The 6,921-nt window shown below is 40.0% G+C and overlaps 1 long non-coding RNA gene across 1 annotated transcript; it reads right to left on the bottom strand.

The window, feature by feature from the left end:
• Nucleotides 1–5,968: 5,968 nt before the first annotated feature.
• LOC126484470 (uncharacterized) lies at nucleotides 5,969–6,365 on the bottom strand. The gene is made up of 2 exons (XR_007587859.1): nucleotides 6,217–6,365; nucleotides 5,969–6,111 (listed from the first exon to the last, which is right to left on the bottom strand). It is a non-coding gene; the product is annotated as an uncharacterized LOC126484470 (long non-coding RNA).
• Between the last annotated feature and the right edge of the window lie 556 nt (nucleotides 6,366–6,921).

The raw sequence follows: 6,921 nt of genomic DNA, 5'->3' as shown, positions 1-6,921 counted from the left end.
AGACTCACTGTGAAGCCTTCAAAGGTAACCCTATGTAGGCCATGAATCTCTTTTTTTAGGGCATTTAGTTGCCGGGGAGGGGATCCAGATAGTTCAGGAGTGGGCTAAGGCTTAGGATTCCCCACGCCCACATAGTAAGAAAGAGATAGCGCGTTTTGTAGGAATGACAAATTTTTTGTGCAAGTTTATTTCTAATGGCTGTGAGTTTTCTTGGGGTTATAGGCAACAGGTGGCGTTTGTGGTCATAAAATTTGCCATTACTAATCTGTCGGTCTTAGCTATCCCGGATTTTAATGTCACCTTAGTCCTTCAAACTGATACCTGTCATGGAGAGATAGCAGCAGTCTTACTGCAGGAATACAAGGGAGAGACACGCCCTTTTGTCTTCGCATTTCATCATTTATCGGGAGCTGAGCTTAACTATTCGGTGTACGAGTATGAAGCATTGGCTATTTTATTTGCCCTCGAGAAGTTTAACTTCTACCTGGAACACAAAAAATTCCTGCTAGAGACAGACAATCAGGCCCTGAGTTGGGCGTTGGCCAGGCCTAGAAAGACCAGACGCACTGCCCATTGGGGAGTCCGCATTTCCACCTATCAATTAGAGTCAAGCACATTCCGTGTTCAGAGAACTCTGTGGCTGATGCTCTCAGCCGCATGTTTTCAGAAGGAAGTGAAGATCCGAGTGACCTGGGGAGGGCGTCTCGTCCAGTAAAGTTGTGTTGGCAGAGCTGCCGGGCCTGTTTGCTGATTTAAGGGAGAAAAAGGCTCATAACACCTATTGGGGCACTATTAAAGAAAAATTGATTGCTGGACAAACTATGGAAGATTATTGCCATAAATTGGAACCACACGGCTGCTACAGTCGCAGGTTCGAATCCTGCCTTGGGCATGGATGTGTGTGATGTCCTTAGGTTAGTTAGGTTTATGTAGTTCTAAGTCTAGGGGACTGATGACCTCACATGTTAAGTACCATAGTGCTTAGAGGCATTTGAACCATTATTGCCTTAAGGAGGGTGTCCTGTGCAAACAGACAGGCACGGAGACCCGACTGCAAAATTTGATTGCCTGCTGAATTTGTCCTGCTCATATTCTGATATTTGCATGATTTGGTGGTTGGCAGACACCTCGGTCTATTTAAGACCTCGGCCAAGGTCCATGAGAAATTATACTGGCCATCATTATAGAGGGACATCCGATGTCTTGTAGCACAATGTCACTTACGTAAGAAGGCTAAGCCTGATTCCAGGGCCCAGAAAGGACTCCTCCAGTCATGTAGGGAAGAAAACCCTTTAGACAGGGTATTTATTGATTATATTGGTCCTTTGCCTCGTACTAAGTAGGGCCATAGGTATATCTTGGTAATAGTCGATGCTTTCACTAGATTTTGTTCGTTATTCCTGATACGGGCGAACACGTCGGACATTACCATTCCTGTATGATGTCATGGTTTGGTCCACCCAAGGTCCTAGTCAGTGACAATGCCCCTGCCTTTACTTCGAAAAGATTTAGGGGATTTTGTTTCGGGCAGGGCATCAGACATATTACAACCAGCCCTTGTAATCTATAACACAAACGCACCCGGCAAGTGAGATTCAATGTTGCCTTGATTAAATCAGGCTTTCAATTCAGTCAAGCACGAAGCCACTCACGTGTCTCCTGTGGAGCTAATGTACACTTACGAGCTGAATACCCCATTATCTAAATTATGGAAGACTAACCACTTATTGCCTAGCTCCATAACATCTGAGACCATACGCGAGAATTGGATGCGTGTAAGGAATAATATCCAGATCACGCATAACCGACAGGCAGCACATTGTAACTGAGGGAAGAGACCCTTTCTGGCAAGGTGGGGAACAGCGTGTACATTAAAGATTTAGTGGGCAGCCTTGACAAGGTAGCTAGTCACAAGCTGACAATGTGTTTCCAGGGACCTTCTCTGATAATCACCATTTTGAGCTTGGTAAATTTAGAAGTTAAAGAGATACCCTCAGGCAAATGTTCCCTGTTTCCAGGTTTACCTAAGTCAAATAAAGGCTGCCTGATCTCTCCCTCGGTTCATGGTTCCTTCCTTGTCTGTCCAGCTGAGAAGACAGTCTGGGCAGAGGGAGAGGGAGGTGGGTATGTTCGTGTTCGCATTTTGGGAGGGGGGGGGGGCGGAGATTGAGCCCCGGTGGGACCAACATTAGTAGTATCTCTGACATGAGTATGATCAATTTCCTAGTACAGAGGTTTGTGTTGGGGCTTGGGCTGGCTTCGGATATAAGTGAGTACCAACCGCAAGTAAAAGGGAACAACACTTTGAGAATGGAAGGCGATGGTGTGCAAGTCAGTGATTGGCTGGTGGGCAGAAACGAAGACGCCGTGCCTGAGGCCTGGCGGCAGTTATCACATTGTTATACTGGAGGTGGTGGGAGTTGCCCAGTGCTGTGCATTCTCAGGCAACCTCGTGAGCTGTGGATGTGCCTGCTTCCTTGGAGGGACAAGTTTACTGTTACCAGTCACCATCTTATTTTTTCCACGACGCGTTTCGAAGGTTTAAACCTCCATCATTGGGTGGATTTACATTAGTTAGTATTACATATGTGTGTATGTTGTGTTACGACATTTGGAGGAACTTGCGGCACTGCCTAGAGGATAAACAAGACACTATTTCAGAATATGGTTTTGGATAACTTTTGACAAAAAATTAAACTGATATTTGATGGTAAACTTTAATAAGTAAACTAGAGTACCTCCAGTGGTCACAGGTTCCTTTTTCTGTCGTAACACTTCACATGTATACTGCCACATTTGTAAACAAATATGGCGTCTGGAATCAGCTGGGTGCAAGGTTCGTGCAGCAGAAGAGAAGACATAATCGCAAAGTGCAAAGAATATACATTGTAACAACATTATTACAGAATAATCGTTTAAACCATTTGGAGGTGTCAAATATATGTGTCTGTACTTCAGGTGGTATATAAATCCAATTTTGAAAGGTTAAAACAGCTAAACATTCGTACTCGTTTATGCAATCAGGTGAAATGTTAAAATGGCTTAAACTTCATACTTGCTAATAACAATTAGGTAAAATGTTATAGGCTTGAATTACAATGATCATATTGGCTACAGCAGTAAAATCATACATAGATGACACTCTTTGAAGAGAGAGAGAGAGAGAGAGAGAGAGAGGGGAAGGAGTGATTATATGAGAGCAAACATTTACATGGCAAGGAGTCTTAAGATTACATGTTGCATATATTAGCTGCCTAAAGGTTGTGGTAATACACTGGTTAATGTTATAAAATATGCAGATGGATATACATTTGTGCCAGTTGATGATGTACATACAGTTTTAAGCTGACAGGGGGTACAAGCTGTTGGTGTGATGAATTATCTGTGAATGAGGTCAATCTCTTGTGCTCTTGGCGGCTGTCAATATTTATGGTAAATATTAGGATATGTGCACGTGTGTGTGTGTGTGTGTGTGTGTGTGTGTGTGTGTGTGTGTATTTTAAGAGTGCTGAAAACAGAGATGATACTATTGTAAATATTGTCATTTTTGTCATTTAAGATGGATTCTGGTTGTTTCATTTGGTGTTTGTGTATTTGGAGTGTTTCAAGGATGTCTAGTTTTCTGCCTTTTGGTTGGATGTGTAGGATGCTAATACTTGTGTTGTTAACATGGTGTTTTGTTTCATGTAGGTGGGTAGCTATTGCTGATGTGTGGTATTTTTTTGTTTTTTAGTGCTGCCATGTGTTCCTTGAACCTAATCTCAAATGATCTGCCTGTCTGGCCTATGTAGAAGCAGTCACAGTCCAAACATTCAATTTTGTACACACCTGTGTGATGAAGTGGGTTTCGTGTGCCGATGTTGTGGGGTAACTTCTGTCCAATCTTGTTGTCTGTTGTAAAGGATATGCTTATGCCTTTCCGTTTGAAGACATTAGCAATCTGGTATGAAATGTTACCCAGAAAGGGGATTGTATGCAAGACATTATTTTCTTTTTGTTTTTTGTGTTGTGATTGCTTTGCCATTATTGAGTGTTTTAGAGTGTCTATTATGGAGTTGTTATAGCCATTTTCAATAGCTGTTTGTTTTATTATTTCAATTTCTTGATCACGTTTATCTTCTGAGAGTGGTAGTTGGATAGCTCTATTAATCATGTACCGGTATGCTGCCATTTTGTGTGCTGCGGGGTGGCAAGAGGAGTTGTGGATTGTAGTATGTGTTGTGGTAGGCTTCCGATAAATTTCAAACTGATGTCTGTTATTCTTTATTGTAATGGTAAGGTCTAGGAAATTTATACTGTCATCTTTTTGGTGTTCAACTGTGAATTTTATGCTTTCATGGGAGTTGTTGAAAAACTGATTCAACTCACTGATGTCATCTTTAGTGCCTTTGATTAAAATTATGATATCATCTACATATCTGTAAAGTAGATGATATTTTTGAGGAGGTGGTGATTGGAATTCAAGATTTTGTCTTCTAGGTTACTTATAAATATTTCTGCTAACAATCCGGAAAGATTTGAGCCCATTGCCAGACCATCTGTTTGTTTGTAGATTTTATTGTTAAATTTAAAACAGTTGTGTGAAAGTGTGAATTCAAGCAGGTCCATTAGTTCATTAATGCGAGTTGAAGGGATTTTTTTGTGTTTATGTAGGTTGGCATTAATTATTTGTAGTGTGGTATCTATTGGCACAGATGAATAAAGGTTTTGTATGTCGAATGAGGCAAGTGTGGCTCCATCAGGTACTTGTATGTTTTGACATATTGTGTGAATTCTGTTGTGTTTTTAAGTGTTCTCTCATTATTGAATGTGTATGCTTGTTTGAGAATTCTGAAGAGTATTTTATTGAGCTTGAATGTTGGGCTGTTCCTACAGTTCACTATGGGTCTGATGGGGGTCCCATCTTTGTGTATCTTACGTTGTGACCTAAGACAAGGTGCTTGTGGGCTCATTGTTACAATGTTTCTTGCTTCTTGGATGGTGAGTAGAAAGTAAATGTTGTTTGAAATGTGTTTAATCTCCTTTTGTATTCTGGCTGTTGGATCTTTATGTATTTCAGTTATGTTGCTGGTTTGGAAGAAGTCTAAAGTTTTTTCTATGATGTAGTTCTGTCCATTACAACAGTTGTGTTGCCCTTGTCAGCTTTTACAATTATTGCATTATTCATGTTTAATTTAGTCTTAATGGTACGTGTAAGGGCTTCTTCTCTTTTCTTGTATGCTGGGAATGGTTTTACAATTTCCTTTTCAATGATTTCGTTAATTTTGTGGCAGGCTGATATTCTGTCGGTTTGCTTCTTAAAGGCGGTGGTCGAGATCTGTGTGACACAGGTGATGAGTTTCTCTTGGTTCTTTTGGTCCAGCGGAGCTTGAACACTGTGTTTTAAGCCTTTGCAGAGTAGTGCCTCTTCTTCTGCAGTGAACATTATGTTCGTGTTGTTGAGGAAAGGTGAGTAGAATGTGTGCTTCTTTTGGCTGTTTTGGTTCGGTTTGGAAGGTAATTGTTGTTTGATAAGATTGGCCAGTTTTTCTTCTGTGTAGCTTTCGTTTTCTGTACGATGAACTCGGTGTACTCTTTGACTTTTTTGGTTATGGAATCATATTCTAATCTATGAAGCAACTTTCCCAATTGTAATTCTGCATTATAAAGCTGTGTGTTGAACTTTTGTTTTTTAATATAAAGTTCTTTCAGTTCATTTTTCACCCAGAGTTTTCGTGCGATATCCAGTGTTTTCTTCGCAGTTGTTGTGTTTGTTTTGATGTCAATCTTTACATAATTTGGGATGACGTTATTCTTGAGACCATTCCTATTGAAGTGTATGTGTTGTGTCGTCATTGCGACCTTTTCTGCACTGTTCTTATACTCGAAAATAGCCTTGATTGCCTGACTGGGCAGATTAACTTTAAATGCGAACATTTTTAGGTTAGGCTTTACCGTGACTGTTACTGACATTAAATGAAACAACAAGTTTACTGTTACCAGTAACCGTTTTATTTTTTCCACGACGCGTTTCGAAGGTTTAAACCTCCATAATCGGGTGGATTTACATTAGTTAGTATTACATATGTGTGTATGTTGTGTTACGACATTTGGAGGAACTTGTGGCACTGCCTAGAGGAGAAACAAGACACTATTTCAGAATATGGTTTTGGATAACTTTTGACAAAAAATTAAACTGATATTTAATGGTAAACTTTAATAAGTAAACTAGAGTACCTCCAGTGGTCACAGGTTCCTTTTTCTGTCGTAACACTTCACATGTATACTGCCACATTTGTAAACAAATATGGCGTCTGGAATCAGCTGGGTGCAAGGTTCGTGCAGCAGAAGAGAAGACATAATCGCAAAGTGCAAAGAATATACATTGTAACAACATTATTACAGAATAATCGTTTAAACCATTTGGAGGTGTCAAATATATGTGTCTGTACTTCAGGTGGTATATAAATCCAATTTTGAAAGGTTAAAACAGCTAAACATTCGTACTCGTTTATGCAATCAGGTGAAATGTTAAAATGGCTTAAACTTCATACTTGCTAATAACAATTAGGTAAAATGTTATAGGCTTGAATTACAATGATCATATTGGCTACAGCAGTAAAATCATACATAGATGACACTCTTTGAAGAGAGAGAGAGAGAGAGAGAGAGAGAGAGAGAGGGGAAGGAGTGATTATATGAGAGCAAACATTTACATGGCAAGGAGTCTTAAGATTACATGTTGCATATATTAGCTGCCTAAAGGTTGTGGTAATACACTGGTTAATGTTATAAAATATGCAGATGGATATACATTTGTGCCAGTTGATGATGTACATACAGTTTTAAGCTGACAGGGGGTACAAGCTGTTGGTGTGATGAATTATCTGTGAATGAGGTCAATCTCTTGTGCTCTTGGCGGCTGTCAATATTTATGGTAAA

The sequence above is a fragment of the Schistocerca serialis genome, chromosome 6 (genome assembly GCF_023864345.2).
Source record: "Schistocerca serialis cubense isolate TAMUIC-IGC-003099 chromosome 6, iqSchSeri2.2, whole genome shotgun sequence".
NCBI classification, from domain to species: Eukaryota; Metazoa; Arthropoda; class Insecta; order Orthoptera; family Acrididae; genus Schistocerca; species Schistocerca serialis.
Note: the sequence above shows the minus strand (reverse complement) of the source record. Positions and strands in the feature narration are given on the sequence as shown.